Source organism: Camponotus floridanus, unplaced genomic scaffold (genome assembly GCF_003227725.1).
Source record: "Camponotus floridanus strain SB8 unplaced genomic scaffold, Cflo_v7.5 scaffold4, whole genome shotgun sequence".
NCBI lineage: Eukaryota > Metazoa > Arthropoda > Insecta > Hymenoptera > Formicidae > Camponotus > Camponotus floridanus.
In genome coordinates, this window is record NW_020229547.1 from 4,861,309 (window position 1) to 4,871,311 (window position 10,003).

The following is a 10,003-nucleotide window of genomic DNA, read 5'->3' on the forward strand; positions in this document are numbered from 1 at the left end:
AAAGAAAGAGAAAGAGAGAGAGAGAGAGAGAGAGAGAGGGATGAGAGGGAGGGAGACAATTTATTAACAACAAATTTTTATATGTGAGTAATCAACAGTTTAATGAGATATAATATTAAACTTGTGCCAACTTTTTCCATTTACAATAAGTATTATAATAATAGCATATTATGATGAAACGCATACTGATTTTTTGTGTTGACATAAAAAGTATCTAAGTGAAAGTGAGAATCTAGAAGGATTTAAACAAGAATGCAAATTTTTTTTATTAATTAAGTAATACAGGTAATAATAATTTCTCGACACTTTTTTCAAATTTGTTATTTACATGTTCAAACACAATTATTTATAATTTTTTTTTTAATTTTAATCACCTTCTTTCTCTCCGAAAATTATTTGAAATTTATCCTTCAAAACGCACATACTTTTTCTTTTCTATAAATCTATTTATTTCGTTCATGAACCAATTAAAATTGAATACTTTGTTTTTTTTATATTTTTATACATATAATTCTATTTACAATATATATTTCTATTTTGTATAATTTTTTTTAACAGATTTATCTCATCAAAATAATTACAACTTTTGATTAAATCTATTTGAGAGTTTCAATAGTTTCTTTTTTTATTTCTTCGAATTTAGAACTCTTTTCATTACAAAAATAAGAATATGATAAAGCCGTTTTCCAAGCGCAAATATTTTCGTACGGCTCTAACAATACATCTGTAATCACTCGCAAGTAACTGTACGCATATGATGAGGGATTATAAAGTGCTCTCGCCTAATTCAAAATGCACCTGTTACTCAAGTCTGCACACGGCTTAAGTGGAATCAGAAACCAGATGCGCGCGTGTGGATCGATCGAGGTTTAAGGCTGGTGGACAGAATACAGGGGGAAATAATCCGGAAAAAGGAATGAGAAAATACTCGCAACTCGTCGGATTTCCACGCGGGCTGCATACGTCAAAGCGAGACGTATTGACACGCGTTTGTATGAGAGATCTTCCCGGGTTGACTATGCGGCGAAGAGGAGGAAAAGGGGTTGCCATAAGACGCGGTGAGGTCGCCGTTCGCAACGTCAGACTCACTATAGGAAGAGGGCAAGACGAGAATCGTCCGTGAGAGAGCGGCGTTACGTGCCGAGGGTAGGTGACGTGGAGGCGGGGGATGGGAGGTGGATGGAAACTGGCTGCTGCCTTATCTCCGCGCACCGAGATTGACTTCCTTTCTATCCATTCAGCCGCTCAAATGAGTTCCTTTGATAACTGTTGTGTGATCGAGTGTACTGAATACTGAAGGGTCCACAGCCCAGCGGCGAATATTTCGCCGTCTGATGTCTCGTCGCGGAAAAAATTTTAGTCCAGACTGTGTCGCAAGACGTACGTACTTTTTTCTTTTACCTCAAAAACAATTAAAAACGTAAAATAAATAATTAAACATTTATGAAAATTTCGAGACATCTACGTCGGTTTAAAAAAAAAAGCTCTTTAAATCAATATCTTTATACTTATATTTATAGATTAATATTTTTATGTATGTATGTGTGTACATTTTTATATTTATTTTTTAATCCCATATTAAAATTAATAAATCTAATAATCTTATGCGAGATGAAAGTATAATTTTTTTATCATACATGCGATTATCGATATCAAAAAATACTTGTATTAAAAAATGCATTTTCATACGTCGATACCGGATTAAATTTTTCCACCGACAGTACTTAAACGTGTCGCGGCGTCTTCGTACGGAAGATTGCACCCTTTCCAGTCCTTAGAAGCTCTTAATTAATGGCACCAGCACGCCGACGCAGGACCTTCCAACGCGGGGGAGTAAAGGAGAGTTTATGCTGCAGTCCTGTAATCTCATGATGCCGTAAGTTATTCTAAATGCACTAGTGGGACCTACGAGATATCCTCTCGGTGTTCTCCGGGAGGTAAGTTTCGACCTTCTCCACGCTGTTTCACGCGCCACTATGCCAACCCCTTTAGTGGTTGGTAGTTAAGCGCACCTGACATTCCCTTAGTACAAACAGATAATATCGGGTAGAAACGAGCAGACATTTAAAAAAAAAAAGAACAGAAATAATCAAAATGGAATAACTCATAAATAAATTATCCAATCCGGGGAGGATGAGGGCATTTTTGTTTTAAATCATGTAATATGTGCGCTTGAATAAGGATTTTTACTATATTTTTTTTTATTTTATGCAGAAAGAATTTTATAGAATATAATATTTTGCAAAAACAATGTATCGCGTAAAAAAACGATAAAATTATGATACAAAAACAAAAGAAAATAATAGTACCTATATACAAATATTTTACAACATAATACTATTATATAGCAAAACATTATATGCAATAATTAATTATTATAATACAATATATATTAAAAAATAATAAAATAATATTAAAAAATATTTTGAATAATAATAAAATAATAAAATAATATTATTGAAAATCGTAATATAATAAAAAAATACATGTTAAGTTATTTTGAAATATAGAATAAAATTTGTTACTAGTTGTTGTCTTTTTTATTTAAAAATTTATAAATTTGAAAATTGAAAATTAATTTTTTAAATGTCTAAATTAGCTTTCTCAAAAACAAAACCTCATATAAAACATGTAATTCTTCATTTTCAATTTATTTCAATTAAATATTAATTCATTTTCATACATATTATATCTATAATCCATTCAATAATTTTATAAATTCTCTCTCTCTCTCTCTCTCTCTCTCCTTCTCTTTTATTTTTATAATTAAAATACTCGAATGCATATAATGCCTATCATTGCCAAGCATCAGTATTGTTAATTTAAGACAATGTGTCACGAAGATGGCATCGCAAAGATTTCTGAAAGGCTGCTCGGGGCCTAAGGGCCAACATAAGTAACGAAGAAAGGTCGAGGGGTGATAATTGTCAGGATACCCCGGATTTGCCCCTGGCCCCACAAGGCTGTAGATTACAAACTCTGCTCTCTTCCGTCCCTTCGTCTTCCCGCGGAACCTTCTTCCGCCCTTGTTGAAAGGTAACGCATCTAAAGTGCGCGTTTACGCGAACGTTACCGACTCTCCCTTCTTCAACCCTTTCTGCCTTCCCGCTTGATTTATCACGACATTATTTAACCCTGTGGCTAGATAAGACATTAACACTGCTCGTGTCGTCTCGAATATTAACTATCAGCTCTTCAAGAGTCGGAAAGTGAGCTGAGAATAATTAATGCATGATTCATGCGAGCGACCATAATACATCTATATTTCAAGAAAGAGTTGAAAATAACCATTGCCCTTTCTTGAAAAATAACTTTTGTCACATTTTGCACTCTCTTTAGAAATCGGGGGAGAGAAAGGAAGAGAGTCGTTATTAAAACATTCTGCTATACGAAAATCAAAAGAGATGATAAAAGAGAATTATTAATATAACAAAATTTAGAGAATTATTAATATAACAAAATTTAATGATAAATTCTTGATTTATATTTTATTTATATAGGATAATATTCAAACGCATACATATAAATATTTTAAATAAAGCTGCAAATCACAAGTATATCATAAATGTAAATTATTTGATATAATTAATTAAATACGAGTAATATAATTTTTGGACAAACAGGATAAAAAAGATTCGTAGATTAAATTACATTAAATCTTATGCAATTAACATGTAATTGTATCTTTTACATAATAGATATAAATGTGATAGATTCCTTTTGCAATTACTTTTTTCACACACAAAAAACTTAGGCCGATGTTTTATAAGAAGTCTAAATTTTTTTTGTAAAAAGATGAAGAATTTACAAAGGGCCTGCGACACATAGATAATAATATCACTCGCATAATAATTCAAATAGAACGTACAGAAGGTACAAAAGCCGTTCTCGCGTTCTCCAACGAAATGGAAATGGAGAATGCAATGTCCCGAAAGGGAGAAAGTTTTGCTTTTATACCTCTCATATGCGCGCGTTTTCAATTCGATTTATTTCTCAGCAGCCGAGCAAAGCACTCTGCAGAAATTACGCTTTCTTTACTTGCTTACCTCTGATCATTTCAATTCTTTCTTCGCTTTGCGCAACGCGCGGGGCGAGATATCTCGTGCGAATAAAAAACTTTTCTACGATCTCCTCGCGAGATGTTTCCAGTCCTGGTCGAGAGCTTTCTCGAGTAACGCCTGAAACACTCCAGGCCCAATAATATCTCGCGTTCGGATCGGCTCTCCCCCCCCCCCCCCGGTCGTGCCGGAAATGAGAGATGCTGAATCTTTTTTTCGTCGATAAAAAAAGGCAGAAGAAATAAGCAGGAAAAGAAATCTCTCTCTTTCTCTCTTCGCGTCGACTGATCGAACGTCGGCCTGTTGCTTGTCCCGCGTGTCCCTCCACGCGATATGCGTGGGCGTTCACGCGTCGCGACGTCGACGGAAACTCTGCATCGGAAATTCCGAGAGGCGTATTTACACTTCAATAAACGTTATTACTAGACGTCGCGCCGCGGCACGACGAATCCGGTCGTGTGTAAGCCTGATATACATCCGTTTTATACATAAGGAGAGAGAACGCGGATATATAATATTATGCGACATTGACGCGGATTTAGGTGCGCGTTTCTCCGTCTGCTCCCTCTCTCGCTTCCCTTTCTCTTTCTCGCTCAACAGAGGTGTACCGATGCCATTGGGTTCTCTCGTCGTTTGCCTCTCTCTTCTTTTCCTCCTTCTCTCTTTCTCATTGAATATAAAATACATTACTCGAGGAGTCTCGAATTCCCGCCGGCCACGTGCCACCCCCGCCAGACATTCTAAATCGTTGCGGAAAGACGTTGCTCGAGACGAAGTCATTTCTGCGTGGCACGAATGTTAACGCTCACCTTCGCGGAAATCAAACCTGTCGATCAGAAGGACCCTGAAGGATCGGTGAATGTATTTCTGCGAGAGTGAGCGCACGTTTCCTTGATTTCTTACGTCTAGCCCGAGTGCTTTTTGTTCAATGCGGGAGTGCGAAGTGGAGAAAGGACCGTCAACGACGCCAGTGTTGGCAAGCCTACGTAAAAATTACATCCGACGCGTGTATTGTAAACGTCGGCCGCATAATTTTGCGAACATAATACCTTCTTGAGGCGATTAAAATCGCACATTTATCTCGTTCGCGAGAGTTTCCGATGGAAATCCAGTGATTTATATGTATGAACTTTCTCTTTCCGCGGAGAAAAGAGGAAAAATCCCAGAAGAATATTAGCCGGAGAATATTAAAATCTAATTCGCGGATGTAAATCTCAAAGTTCGATGGAATTTGCGAACATTTAGAAGCCGAAAGTATGTTATATCGGACGATCGATGATCCGAAATGATCGAAACGATCCAAGACAAACGTCATCTCGTGAATTAGCAATTTACGGAGGAGCCGGAGAATAGTTACCGTCAACATCGCCCTCCTCCGCACTTTGTCGGCCGTCTTTCCTGCGGCGAACCGGATGATATAGCGCGTGAAATTTGTCGCCATTGTGTGCAACGGCAGAACTACACGAGGGGGTAATACGGCGCCGCCGCTAACTAGCCCTTGTTATAACGCCATTCGTTCGTCGTTGTTCGTATTCCCCTTCACGACAACCCTCCGCACTCTCTTCCACCTCCCCCCCCCCATCCCGTCCTGTCCCGTTTCATCCCTCATCCCTTCTCGGTCGACGTTTCATTTTGACGGACCAACGGACCCAGCCGTTCGCACTGTCGAGTCGTCGGAACTATAACAGCTCTAAATGTTCCACGCTTCATAGACTTCGCCGAAATCCGGCAATTACTTCCATTCTAAACGCGAAGAGAGAGAGAGGAAAATACTAGATCGACGGCAATTTCGAAATACTTTGCCGAATCTACCGACGAGTTATTTTTTCCCCGACCAGTCGCGTACATCCGTGCTCTCATACAGGGTGTCAGGGTAATCTCTTCCCAAAAAAAGCTCTTATATTTAAGCTCAAGAGCTTTTCAAAACACTATTATAAAGTATTTTTTCATTGAGTACGAAGAAAAAAATATGTAATTTGCAATTAACAATTACATATTGTTTTTTTTTTAAACAATTATGTGTTTTCTTTAATTGATTCCTCTCATTATTTTATACATAAAAGTATTAAGGTAGGATAATCGAAAAATGAATATTTTACTAGATATTTTATGGTTTATGTAAAACTTAAGAAATTATTTCGAGCCTCATAACTCGAAAATTACTCGATAAAAAAATACTTTATTGTAGTGTTTTGAAAAGCTCTCGAGGTTACAAGAGCTACAAGAGCTTTCTTTTTGAGATGAGATTGCGCTTACAGAACACCCTGCATAGAGGGTGCCCTAAAGGAAAACCCTAATAAAATAATTCATTAGGATAACTCTAATAAAATAATTTGTTAGAGTTTCAGAAGAAAATCCAACACGTGTAAAAAGTCCGAAATTTTACTTAACATTAGCTTATGTGTCGTAGTCAATACTCTCTCGCAATCCTTAATTTTTTGGAGTAGAATCTCAACAAATTCTAAAACTCAAATTGTAGGATCGAATTTCATATCATTTAACTTCTTAACTTCTTGAATGGAACAGAACAATTTGGGTCGATTCTAAAGTTTCCATGCTTCTAGAAAAAGATAGCAATAGTGAGCAATTTTATTTGCACAGCTCCAAGAAGTATTAAATGATATGAAATTCGACACTTTATTTCAGAATTTGTTCAAATTCTATTTCAAAAGCTCATAAAGACTAGGAAAAGATATATCCACTAAGCTCGTGTTAAATAAAGTTTCAGACTCCTTATACATTTCTCTCTAGACCACCCTTAACAAATAATTATTTCCCATTCTCTGTAGAACGTGTACACAGGATCATATCAATTGTTTTTAAATGAATAAATTGCAAAATATATTATAAAATTCCGAATAGAAGCTCACGAGTATCGCTTAAATTATAAGTATCGTGAATATTACTTGAATTTCCCCTAAGTAGAAAGGCTTGTAAGAAATCGAGGGAATTTATCGGTTTTAAAGCGGGCTAAAGTGCAACGACTGATTTCGCATCGATAAATATATATAAGTCGTCACACATATAAAGCTGCATAAAACATTTAGCAAGTACGCTTTGTTGAGCGATGTGTGATATAAAGGAAACGCGAAATAAGGAGAACGTAGAGAGTAGTGGGTATTAAATTTCATTTTAAATGGCGGAGGCCTGTCAGTCCCTGTGTTTCCACAGATGTTGCCGAGGATTGCTTCCTATATTCGATATTTCGCGTCGCGCATCCCCTGCACTTGGCACTATATTTCGGCGTCAACCCTAAAAATGATGGTCTTAAAAAATTGCCGCGCAAAAACTAATAGTCGGGGAATAATATTTCGATCCATGAATCTAAAAAAGATCAAAATGAAAAAGTAGAAAATTGTGAAAAGGGAGGAAAAGAAATGAAAATAGAATCGTAAAATAAAATTTTTCATTAAATTTTACTGTTATTATGTTATGAAAATAGCATACCTAGAATAATTTCGAGAGAGATGAATCGTCGAGAGCACGAGTTATAAAATATGAGACAGAGGACATTATTCATATAGTTAATGTTTTAATTACGGTCGATTACATTAGCCAATGACTTTAATATTGAGCCTATAATTGCGATGTTAATTTTAGATAAAGTACCAAGATTTTTAATAGTGAAGAAAATAGCTGAAACAGTATTTAAAAATTCGTAATTTACTTTTTAAAAATTTAAAAATTTAGAATATTAATAAATCGAGTTTATTAAAGATATATTTTTTAATAAAAAGTTGTACAATAATTCATCTAAAAAAGAATTAAATCAATTTTTATAAGGTTACATTAATCAATTTCTGATAATCAAGTTTTTTAAAGTTATATTCAAATAGATATAGATTATTCTAATTACTTTTTATATAAAAAATATTTTAAAAAAAAACAAAAAATGTCAATAAAAGAATATTCAATCTAAAAAGAGAGAGAGAGAAAGAGAGATAATTTTATATAAAATTAAAGAAAATATATGAAGAATTATTGTAATAGTATTATTGTAAAGTAGCATTTTTAAGTTATTGATACATCACAATAATATATATTGCCATGAATAATAAATTGTTTCTTTAATAAAAATTTATTTATTATTATTATTATTTTTAAATTTGATAATTTATACCCGACGAGAAATAAAAAATTATCTATTTGTTTCTTGTGCGACTCCACGAGCTTTGCTGTACAGAAACATTCGAAAATAACATGTTTTCTTTGAGTAATAAGGATTTATCGTCCTTCTTTTCAGCACGATAGGAATTCGAAGAACAAGGGAACAAGAGGTTTTCAAGGAGGAACTCTACCGTCCTTTGTAAAAGTTTAACTCACTTGAGACAAAGTCTTTGAATGAATCAAAAGCAGATGCTTCTGGAGAAAACCGAATAACGGCGTTCTTAGCGACCACAGAGCCGACAAGAAACTTGTCAAAAGAAAAGAAAGAGATTCGGGTAGACGCCATTAACGATTCATGACTACCATCTGCATTCTACTGGTCGCAAAATCAGATCCGTTGATTCACGAAGTAAAAATTTATTGCGATGCAATCCTTTTCGCTCGCAAATTTTGTTACACAGACATATCTTGTGCATATTTGCACATTTCGAGAAAACGCGATTTAATGCACTGAATAAAGGGAGAGAAAAAAGACGGAAGAGTACATTCAATAAGATGTCGCCGAAAAAAGGAACAACGGAACATCCTGAACAGAAGGGAATTTGCAAAGTAGTGACAGCACAATTTGAACGCATAAATCACTTCGCTATTTCTTTATATCGTTTAATATGAATCGTCCCGTCTGTTTTGTTTCTATGAGATACGAGACGTCAAGAACAACGGTTGTACCAAGATTGATTGCGCGCTATGATTTCCTTATAAAATAAAGTGAGTCACAAGTGTCAAAAAAAAAAAATAATTCGAAATCAAAATTGCACGTAATTTCCTATAATATTTAAGCGAGCATGTATTTATGCGCGTAGAATTAATTGCTCGTAATTAATAACAATATTGCTTTTTATTCTTGAAAAATTTTTGACAGAACGAAAGCACGTTTATTGTAATGTCATAGCGCGCGGATCCAATATTTTTGCGATGTACGTTGCTTTTTACGAATAATAGAGAAAGAGAAAAAGAGGGGAGGGAGGGGCTAACGCTGAATTCGGCTCACGTACCCATTTATCCTTTTTGCGGAATGAGTGATAATTCGACGAAATCGAATTACGAAGCCGGTCCGGCGTGAAAAGCGCCCAAGTTAGCCGCGGTGGACGGTAACACGGCGGCGGTGCGCTGCGCAGCGCGTTTTCAAAATTTAATTATTACGTGCTGCACGTGCGCGAGGATCCCCGCTCCGTGCCGCACATATACGATACAAGCAAAAGGAGCACGTATTGAAATGTAACTAGCTCGCGCCCGAGGCTTTGATCTCTATTTTTAGCAATAAAAATCATTAATTTGATACACACTAACATGTATATATTTTATATAAATTTTCAATATATAGTCAGAACAATCTCTTCCCAAAAAAAGCTCTTGTAGCTTATTTCAAGAGTTTTTCAAAACACTATAATAAATTATTTTTTTCATCGGGTACTTTTTCAAAAGGGGTAGTTTTTCAAAACACTATAATAAATTATTTTTTTCCTCGAGTACTTTTCGAGTTATGAGGTTTGAAATAATCTCTTAATTTTTACATAAACCATAAAATATCTAGTAAAATATTCATTTTTCGATTATCTTACCTTGATACTTTTATACAAAATATAGATGAAAAAAATCAATTGATGTAAAGAAAACACATAATTATTTCGAAGAAAAAATATAACTGTTAATTGCAAATTACATATTTTTTCTTCGAAACAATTATGTGTTTTCTTTACATTAATTGATTCATCTCATTATTTTGTACATAAAAGTATTAAGATAAAATAATCGAAAAATCAATAATTTACTAGATA